This window comes from Malania oleifera, chromosome 4, assembly GCF_029873635.1.
Source record: "Malania oleifera isolate guangnan ecotype guangnan chromosome 4, ASM2987363v1, whole genome shotgun sequence".
NCBI classification, from domain to species: domain Eukaryota; kingdom Viridiplantae; phylum Streptophyta; class Magnoliopsida; order Santalales; family Ximeniaceae; genus Malania; species Malania oleifera.
Window position 1 is genome coordinate 7,481,501 of NC_080420.1, and position 11,932 is coordinate 7,493,432.

Consider the following 11,932-nt stretch of genomic DNA (forward strand, 5'->3'; position numbering starts at 1 on the left):
GAAAATGTATAGAGATTTGCGAAATTCTTTTTGGTGGAGTGGAATGAAGAGGGAGATAGCAGAGTTTGTGCAGTAGTGTTTGACGTGCCAGCAGGTTAAGGCTGAGCACCAGAGGCCAGCTGGTCAGTTGCAACCACTTTTCATTCCCGAGTGGAAATGAGACCACGTATCCATGGATTTTGTTATTGGGCTACCGCCAGCGTTACATATCAAAATGCCATCTGGGTGATAGTTGATAGATTGACGAAGATAGCGCATTTTCTGCCTATTAAGGTCAGCTACCCTATGAACAGGTTAGCAGATATTTACAGGAGATTGTTCGATCCCATGGAGTGCCGGTATCCATAGTCTCGGACCGTGATCCACCTTTTACATCACGGTTCTAGAAGAGTTTATAAGAGGCACTAGGGACTCAATTAGCATTCAGCACGACTTTCCACCCTCAGACCGATGGTCAGACTGAGAGAACCATCCAGGGATTGGAAGATATGCTTCGTGCTTGTGTGCTAGACTTTGGAGGTAGCTAGATTCAGTTTTTGTCATTAGTTAAATTTGCTTATAATAATAGTTATCAGACTAGCATCGGCATGGCACCCTATGAAGCATTATATGGTAGGAGATGTAGATCTCCTCTTTTCTGGGATGAAGTTGGCAAAAGGTGAGTTTTGGGTCCCAAGATAATTCAGCAAGCATGTGATAAAGTCTGACTTATTTATGATAGGATCAGTGCAGCGCAGAGTCGACAGAAAAGTTATACAGATACTCGCCGCCGGGAATTGGAATTCGGAGTAGGTGATCATGTCTTTCTAAAGATAGCACCACTAAAGAGAATTTTGAGATTTGGGAAGAAGGGTAAGTTAAGCCCTAGGTTTATTGGCCCTTTTTAGATACTTGAGAAGATTGGGTCAATAACCTATCGGCTGGCTTTACCGCCATCCTTATTCTGAGTTCATGACGTATTTCATGTTTCTATGTTGAGAAAATACGTCCCAGATCCTTCCCATATCATCAGCCATGCAGAACTGGAAGTCAGTGAGGCTTTAACGTATGAAGAAGTACCAGTTCAGATTTTGGACAGAAAGGTTCAGACTTTACGTACTAAAGAAATACAGTTAGTAAAAGTTTTGTGGAGAAATCACGCCATAGAGGAAGCTTCTTGGGAACTCGAGGAGCATATTAGACAGAGATACCCACAGTTGTTCCAAGAGGTATAGAGATACTTAGGTAAAGTATAATGGTTAAATAAGTTTTCTTTTGCAGGTACATGTATTGATTATGGTTAGTAGATAGTATTTTGTTCTAGGAGAAATTTTCTTTCGGTGTATGTAATCTCCCAGAACCACCCATGTAACCATGATATTCCTCCGCCATAAGTGAGGACAGTTAATAAATTAAGTAGACCATTTTCTTTATTGGATGATGGAGAATATAGATAAAGATATAGATAGTAAATTTCAAGGACGAAATTTAATAAGGAGGGGAGAATGTAGTGACCCGAAGAATAATAGCATTTTAGTAATAATAAAAGGGAGAGAAATAGAACCAGAAACAGAAGGAGGTCGTAGACTTTGTCGACGACATTGCATTTTGGAGATAATATTAAACAATCCAAAATTTCAGAAAATTGCCAAGTTTCGTCAACGAATACAGGGTTTCGTCGACGAAGGCCTTAAGGATTTCGTCGACGAACACAGGGCTTCGTCGACGAGAAAATACCGAGAGAGGTTCCGGCTACTCTGAATTTCATCGACGAATACAGGGCTTCGTCAACGAATTTTATGAAAGACTAGTCAACGAGGTGACGTGTCTCGTCGACGAATCTTGCAGTATATAAGGAGGAAAACCGGGATATTTCTCATTTCTCTCGCCGCTCTCTCTCTCCTCTCTCCCTCCTACGACTCTCTCTCCTTTCTCTCTTCATTTCTGGCCCCACCAGTCGCCGGATCGACGATCCAAAGCTACCACGACACTCTTGGCGGAGTTCTCTACGAATCTGCCGGAGCAGATCGTCAGGAAAGCGAAGTTGGATTTCATCCCAAATTTAGGGTAAGCACTTTTATCCAGTGTTTGACTTCCTGGCAGTTATAGGAAATGATGTAGGCAGAAAAATACTAATGTTTAGTTCTGGAAAATATTATTTTCAGGGTGTTGTATAGGAGGCCCTGCGGGTATCGGGCTAGAGTACAGTAGGGGCTTTGCAGAGTTAAGGTAAGGGAAGTATGCTATGCTAGGAAAATTCTAAATATTATACAGTGTATTTATTTACGAAAATTATGTATTAAAGTATGGTGTGACTTGTGAATATGTATGTAGTACGGGGATATATTTTACGAATTGTAGTTTCATGATTTTTATGAATTTCAGTACAATGATTTTACGGATTTAAGTACTATGATTATGTGAACTTCAGTACCATGATTATACGAATTCCAGTATTACGAATATGTAGTTCCATGTTATGATTATTCAGATCTCAGTACGTTATACAGCATCATGGTTATTATGATTACTTCAGAATCATGGTAAAACAGATAGATATGTATAGAAAGATATTATATGATATTAGACCCTGTTGGACTTGCAACTACAGAGCACGGTACCGTTGCTACAGATGCTATGTTACTTTATGAGTGCAACCACCTATTCAAATAATACATGGTACGGTCGACCACCTAGGCTCTTGAAGAGGTTAGGCTCCCCATCCAGATATGGGTTTAGGTGGGCAGGTCGACTGACGGAGTTCAGTGATTTATTCCTGGATGGCCAGCCAGAGTAAATCCAGCCTACGGGTTGCACAACCTCGTCATAAGGGGCATGTCATGACACAGATAGTCATAGGGAACAATTTCAGTTACTATTACTTACGTATTGATTTACAGTTAGGAGGATCCTACTTATATACATTAGAAGTATTATGAATTATAACCATAATACTGATATGTCAAGCAATAGGGAAAAGGGGTGGTGTACTTTATTATTTGTGCTGTACTTTTGTACTCAGTTATTCATGTTTATATGAAACAGATTTCATGATATATATATACAGTAGCTTATTTGCCACACACTAGTAATAGCATATTTCTTCTTACTGAGCGTTGGCTCATCTCAATGTTGAAATATTTTTCAGGTGATCCAGGTAGGCGAGCAGACCAGGCTCGCAAATAGAGGGCCGTATGTAGTGCCCTGTCAGAGAGTGAGTATCATTTTGGGAACATTTTTGTAAACCCTAGCTAGCTGAGGGTATTTTTGGGAAACAAATACATGTGCATATTTTGGAAACATGTAGTACTCTGGTATTATGTGGTACTGTATATAATGGTTTATGGTTGTGTTCGTATGATTTCTGCTTCCTGCTGCTTAGGTTAATACTATGGTATCAGAGTATGTTATTTGCTATTAAAAAAAATCAATTTAATAAGCAGGTCGTTACAAGTTCAATATACAATTCATATAACATAATACCATCCATGAAGAAAATATTACGAGGAAAACGTTAAAACACATTTCAACTAAAGTTTTTTAGTTTTGTGCAGAAGGTTTCTTCTCAAGCATTCTTGATGCAGCTTGAGTTGTGCATGAAGTTGTTACTTAGATTGGGAGAAGGCTTGTGATAGATTGAGTTGGGGTTTCTTGGATTTAGTTATGGACATAAAAAGCTTTGATTATAGATTGAGGAAATGGATTATGGTTTGTTTTTCTTCTATTCAGTGATAGTGGTGAAATCCTGGTTTAGAAGGTTTTAAGATTGCCTTTGCTTTGTTGGAGATTTTTTAGCTTATCTTTGGTCCGTAGGATTTAATTTGCTAACTTGAGTTTGACTATAAAAGTTTTCAATATATAGGAGGTTTCGAGTTGTGATTCTTTAATGAGTTTACACTTCATAAGTGGCTTTCACTTACTTATATGACATTTAGTTCTTGACCTTTCACTGTATTCTATACATTGTTGTTCTTAGCCAAGTGTTTTTGATTTTGAATGATAAGCCTAAGATGGCCTCTTTTCTTATGAATATCAAGACGTGAGAGGCACGAGTTAGATTGACTTTAAGTTTTTACTTATCATGCATATATTTCTTTATACACGATTTTATTCTAGAAAAACTTTACCAAAATTGCGGCTATATGCCGTCTGTAAATTGGACATTTTTCAAAAAATTCCTGCACTAAAACTTGATAGATTCAAGCAAACAAATCACAATAATACGCATCATGCATATACCAATGAGTTTGAGCATGTGAGAACCTAAATCCACTACCAGCGTGCAATTCACAATGTACTGCATCAGCCATACAGTTGGCGTTCAACACAAGCATGTATTCCAGTAGTTCATATACAATTCATATAACATAATACCATCTATGAAGAAAACATTACGAGGAAAATGTTAAAACACAATTCAACTAAGGTTTTCTAATTTTGTTCAGAAGTTTGCTTCTCAAGCATTCTTGATGCAGCTTGGGTTGTGCATGAAGTTGTTACTTAGATTGTGAGAAGGCTTGTGATAGATTGAGTTGGGATTTCTTAGATTTAGTTATGGACATAAAAAACTTTGGTTATAGATTAAGGAAATGGTTTATTTTTTCTTCTATTTAGTGAAAGTTGCGTAATCTTGGTTTAGAAGGTTTTAAGATTGCCTTTGCTTTGTTGGAGTTTTTTGAGCTTGTGTTTGGTCCGTAGGATTTAATTTGCTAACTTGAGTTTGACTATAAAAGTTTTTACTATATAGGAGGTTTCGAGTTGTGATTCTTTAATGGGTTTTAATGTTCAAAAGTGGCTTTCACTTACTTATATGACATTTAGTTCTTAACCTTTCACTGTATTCTACACATTGTTATTCTTAGTCAAATGTTTTTGATTTTGAATGATAATCCTAAGTTCGTCTCTTTTCTTACGAATATCAACACGTGAGAGACGCGAGTTGGAATGAATTTATGTTTTTACTTATCATGCATACGTTTCTTTATACACGATCTATTCCGAAAAAATTTTACCGAAATTTCGGCTGTATGCCGTCTGTAAATTGGACATTTTCCAAAAAATTCCTACACTAAAATCTGATAGATTCAAGCAAACAAATCACAATAATACGCATCATGCAGATACTAGTGAGTTTGAACATGCGAGAACCTAAATCCACTACCAGCATGCAATTCACAATGTACTGCATCAGTTATGCAGTTGGCGTTCAACACAAGCATGTATTCCAATGGTTCAATATACAATTCATATAACATAATATCATCCATGAAGAAAATATTACAAGGAAAACGTTAAAACACAATTCAACTAACGTTTTCTAGTTTTGTTCAGAAGGTTGCTTCTCAAGCATTCTTGATGCAACTTAGGTTGTGCATGAAATTATTACTTAGATTGTGAGAAGGCTTGTGATAGATTGAGTTGGGGTTTCTTGGATTCAGTTATGGACATAAAAAGTTTGGTTATAAATTAAGGAAATGGATTATGGTTTGTTTTTCTTCTATTTAGTGATAGTGGTGGTGTAGAGACCCGAATAATTATCGTAATTTAATTATAGGAGGAGAAGAGGAAAGAAGGAATTTAAATAGGGTCTTGTCGACGGGCACAAAGAGTTCGTTGATGAGCACACTTGAGGGGTTCATTAACGGGAGCACATGTCTTGTCGACGAGAAGATACCGAGAGGCTATATTTTCAGTTCTGAATTTTGTCGATGAGGATTAAACATTTGTCAACAAACTTCCTTATTGACCTCGTCAACGAAGTACATGTCTCGTTGACGAAGGCCAGTGAATAAATAGCCTAAATTTGATTTTTCTACAGAATTTCACATGCAAACCCTCCTCCCTTTATCCTGTTCGTCCTTTCCCCCTTCTCTTTAAGATTTCAAGCCAAATTCTTGCCGATTTGACGATCCGAGGCCACCACGACACTCTTGGAAAAGTTCTCTTCAAGTCTGCTGGAGTGGATCGTTGGTGGGGATGCCTTGGATTTCATCCCAAATTAAAGGTAAGACTTTTTATTCAATATTTGGCTTTTCCATAGTTATAAGAAATGTAGAACATGGAGAAATACTGAAATTTTGTTCTGAGAGATATTATTTTCAGGTTGTTGAGTGGGGAACCCTACGGCTGTAGGACCAGACACAGTAAGAGCTTTTTCAGTAATTAGGTAAGGGAAATATGTTATGCTAGGAATTTTAGAAAGTATATCCGAAGGTTATGTTTTTATATATATAAGCTTATTAATCAGTTATTTTCAGAATATTATTATTATTATATTGTTACAGTAAAATACAGAATTAGAGCATGAGATTTTAATTACCCAATTGTGTGGCATGAGTTTATTACAGTTCAGTATGGTGATTATACAACTATTCAGATATCATGTTATATGGTATATTAGCAGAAAATATGATTTATAGTATTTTTCATAATGACATGATTTCTAAAACCATAACACTCAAACATTACAAATTATTCAGTTAGAAATTTCAATGAGATATTGCAGATATTTCAATGAGATATTACAGTATTTCAGATCAAATTTATAGTGTTGTGATTATTTTGAAATCATGATAAAATATTAAGATAAATATATATATATTAGTATTACACAGTATTAGATCCCTGAGGAAATTTTCAGTTAGATTCATACAGCAGAGCACGGTACAGATGCTATTTCAGATAGAGTGCAACCACATATATCAGATAGTATGTGGATTTCGTCTAACTGCACTATGAGAGATTGCAATCTCCCTAGAAAGCTGGGTTGAGGTGGTCGATTAGACGAGATAGACTTGGAGTTTACCCAGAGAGACTGCAGTGGGCCAAATGGTGGATAGAGATATGGATTGACTTGCCTGGTAGGCCAACCAGAGTAAGTCCCACCTATGGGACTCACAATCCTATCATGAGGGGTTAAATCATGACATTCAGATCCCAGGATATTATCACAGATGTTCTTATATATATATACTGATATGCAGATATACCATGCAGCAGCAGTATTATTATAATATTAGAAGTATGTGTGATTAGAAAACTCAGATACACAGTTGTATTTTAAACTATAATAAATGTGATATGGGTATTCTAGCCTACCTATTTTACAGTATCAGTATTATATCTATATATTAAATGTGTACTAGCTGTCACACACTAGTTATAGTATATTTCCTTTTACTAAGCGTTGTCTCATCCCAGTGACTTACCATTTTTTTCAGGTGATCCAGTTAGGCGAGCGGATTAGGCTCGTGGGTAGAGGACTTCTTGCGCTACCCTTTCCGGAAGGGTAGGTGTTTCTATGGTGTCAGTTGTTTGGGGTAGATCCCATAATTTTTTATGATGTCATTAGGTATTTTGTGATGTATATTTGGGATTTTTTTCCTTATATTTTTGGTATTGTATATAGTTGTTTACAATTTCATGTTTACCGTTGCTTAGGAATGTATTGTGTACAAAGTTTCCTTAGTGCTCTGTTGGGCCTAAGGTGTCTTCAGTAGTATTACAGACATATTGGCTATGTGTTTTATATATATTAAGGAGAAAAAAAAAATATGAGTAGCAGGTCATTATAGTTTGGTATCAGAGCCTAGGTTACTAGGTTCTGTAGACCCTAGAGTGTAGCGAAAATGATACCAGAATATAGGAAAAGGATTTGAGGTAACATTCATAATATAACATACACGTGCAGTAAATAAATTGCAGAAATGTAAAGTGCACACACGATATGTTATCGGGGTTCGGCCAATACCGTCATCCCCGCCTCGAGCTCACAAGTAAGAGGGTTTCCACTACAGCTCACTTAATAGGTGGAGTAGCACCGTTTACAACCAGATCAATTAACGAGGCTGACCTCAACCTACAACTACACCTTATCAGGATGGTACACCTAGCTTTCCTAATTGGGTCAAAGCTAATCTGGGACTTTTACAACAGGGCTAGTCTCCCTCTTTAGGCCTACACCTGGAATACAATCAATTACAACACAAGATATGTACAAGATATATGCTTCTCAACCAAGCAGATTTGAACCAGTATTAATCAACACACACCAATAATGTAGGAACAATAAGCTCAATGGTGTATATGTGCAATCAACACTCAAAATAGTGATTATCTAAAATCAAGCACAAGAGTGTATCTATAAGAAAATCTTTAAAACTAAGTACTGATAAAATCTCAATCTCAGTTTAGGGTTTCAAAGATTCAAACCAATAGAAATTTAGAATATCTCAAAAATAGTTTTCTCAATATTAAAGCACAATGAGATATTCAGATCTGAGCTTGTAAAAATATTTTTGCACACAAAATATAAACCCTAATGAGTCTTGCAATGATAATACAAAGACTCTGTAATGACCCGAAGAATAATGGTATTTAAATAATAAAGTGAGAGGGAAATGTAAATTGTAAAAAAAAGGGCGGTAGCAGACTTCGTTGACGAACGCTTCACGTTTGGACTCGTCGACGAGGGTGTGCTTTGTCGACGAGAAGATACCGAGAAGATATATATTGCAGCTCTGAATTTCATCGACGAGGAGTAACATTCGTCGACGAGTTGCCTTCTTGACCTCGTTGACCGCAACTCGTCGACGAAGGTCAGTGTATAAATAGCTCTAAACGCGATTTTTCAGCCATTTCTCACACAAAAACCCTCCTCTCTCTCTCCTCTTCAATTTTCATCTCTTCTCTCTAAGTTTTTGGGCCAGTTTTACGCCGGTTCGACAATCTGAAGCCACCACGCCACTCTTGGGAAAGTTCTCTGCATATCTGCTGGAGTGGATCGTCAGTGGGGTTAGCTTGAAATTCATCCCAGATTCGAGGTAAGGTTTTTTATTCTGAATTTGGTCTTTTCATAGTTATAGGAAATGTAACTCACAGAAAAATACTAAAGTTTAGTTCTGTGAGATATCATTTTCAGGGAGTTGAGCGGGGAACCCTGCGAGTGCAAAACCAGTGAATTTTAGGGGGTTTCTTCTCAGAAATCAGGTAAGAGAATAAACTAAAGCAGTTATTTTTCCATGAAAACTATTATTAACTTATTAGTAGATTTATGTTCAGAAAATATGTATTATATTTGAATATGATTGAGGAAATGCATATTTGGGAAAATACCGCTATTATGTTGAAATGTATATATATTAGAATGAAATACCAAAAAATATGATTTTTGAATAGAATGTATGATTTTATATAGCATTGTGTGGCATGAATATTGTTATGATATAACAATTTTATGAATAAAGTATGTTTTTCAGAGATTATGAAATAATGCAGTACATTATGATTTTAAAATACATGATAAAAAAATATTTATTCAGAATGATATGTATGAAATATTCGGCGCAAGGTCGTGATTGATAGTCGGCGCAAGGCCGTGTATATTATATGATTTCGGCACAAGGCCGTATTTATGAATGTTCGGCGCAAAGTCGCAGATATAAAAGAATTTGGCGCAAGGCTGTATGTATGTATTTATGTATGTAATTACAGAAAATGCTATCAATATATTTATGTTAGACAAGTATATCATCATATATTATATGTTATGAGAACCCGGATGATAGTTCAGTTCAATTTCAAGAGCACGGTACCGTAACTTTACAAATCAGATTATTATGTTTCAGACTTGTGCTAACTACCCCTACTAGTAGAGGGGGTGGGAGATGCATAGTCGATGTAGCTTTCACTATAGAGTTGTAGACGTCCACCTGGCAGTCCAGACCAGGGTGTGGTAGGCCCATCATACTTACAGACATTTTTTACTCGGCAGTGATCGGCCAGCCATTGTCGGGTCCCGCATTCGAGCAGCACAACCCGTCATAGAGGGTAATACATGACATTAGTTAGCTATACATCATAGGTAAATTTCAATATTATTAGTTATATCAGACATTTCATGATCAGTATAAATTATTAGAAATTATGAAAGTATATGATTATTCAGTATGTTATGATGAATGTTTTCTAGCATATGAAATGTACTGTATATGTATTATAGCACTAAATATTCATGTTGCCACACAACTGTATTTAGTTTATTTTCTCTTATTGAGAGGTGTCTCACCCCCAACATTAAATCATTTTTAGGAAACCTAGAAAGACCAGCAGATCGAGGCCGCTATTGAGATAGTGTGATACTACCCCACTAAGAGGGTAAGTTTTGATCTAGGAACAAGAGATTTACGTTATGGGTTCCTAGACATGTACGTAGGTTTTGTGTTTTGGGAGATTGTATATAAACACAGTATTTTGGAATGTTGTTGACTCTGGTATTATGTATTTTATGGTTATGATAATGTGATTTACATTTACTGCTGCGTAGGTTTCCGCTGTGAATGTCAGATGTGTCCCTGTTACCCATGGGTTCGGGTTGACTTTATTATTAAATATGTTTTATTATATGATAAGATAAGCAGGTCGTTATAGACCCACTTAGCTCTAAGATTTTTCCCAACCAAAGATTTATTAAATAAAATCAATGGGGAAAATCTTTACTTAACCCTCAAACAAAAATCAAATGCAATATACAAATGAGGGTTTTAGCACACTAGAACAATCAATAAATACTCACAAAGATTTGATTTCTCAAGAGAGTAGTAGAATACGAGTGTATGAAGTTTGTATAGTAAAATAGGGCTTAGGATTTTTCAGAGGATTTTTGCTTAATCCCTTTTGCTAATCAGTCCCTAATCCAAGAAAATGAGCCCCTAGCTAAATTTTGACCGTTGGGGACATAGGGGTAATTATAAAAATTGTTTTAAAACTGTTTAAGAAAATTAATCTCGTTTAACCTTTCTTAACCATGGTAAAAATTAAAACAACCGGAGAGTTTTGGGCACTTGATCCACAGTTCAGTCACCCAAACAGACACAATGGAAAAAAAAATTGATTTTTGAAGTTCAGGTGCCTGAATCATGGCTCGGTTTCTGACTAAAGATGATTTCCATTCTGTCCGCGGTTCGGCCGCCTGGTCTAGAGTTCGGTTTACCCAACCCATGTGTTCGGTAGCTCAAGGCATTTTTGAACGTGAAGTTCGGGCTGCCAAGTTGGTGGGAAAAGTCAGAATCATGGTTCGGTTGACCAAGGACGGTACATTCCTTTTGGTTCAGTCTCCCGAGACCAAGTCAACATTATAACTGGTCAATGGTTTGGTCGCCCGAAGTCTTTTGAACACAACGGTTCGGTTGCCCGAAGCCTCACTGATTTTACCCTATAAGTCCAATTTTACTTCAATTAATTCTCTCGATAATATATGTATTTTTGGGGATATTGCATCTACATGCATGATATGCAGTGATTATTACATACCTTTTCTTATAGTACTATTACATACCCGAATGAGCATAAAATAAATTACAACAAGAATAAATCTTCTAGATCTTTAGACTTTAAATCTTCTCATGCCATCAAGTGATCTTACAAATATGAACCTGCACACAAACTTGATAGACATAAATACCTGAGTATTTGTCATAATCAAAACTAAGTATGATCTATAAGGTCAACAAGTTAGTTCTTTAAATTTTGTTTAATTCCGTTTTAATTTCTAGTATGATTAGAATTGAAAAATTTTAAGTTCAAGGTTTCATAAATTAAGTTCATATATATGAGCAAAATATTTAAACAGAATTCAACTTGATCTGAAAAACCAAAGAATTTCCCTAGAATTCACCAAACAAATTTAGATAATTGACCGGATCCAAAATCTTAGGCACAAATCCAAAATCCTGGACCCAAATTTAGATCCATCCATTCTTGAAAATTTGAATACCCATATTCAATAATCAGGATCGAATACCCTAGATCTAACCTGGATACCCAAGTCAACTTGACCTGAGTCTAGGTCTGAAGACCCAGGACCCAGGTCAACCTTGACCTAGATCCATTAACCCGTCAACCCAAGTCCAGTTTAGGCGGCCTAATTGGCCAAGCCCAATTATTCAGCTTAACG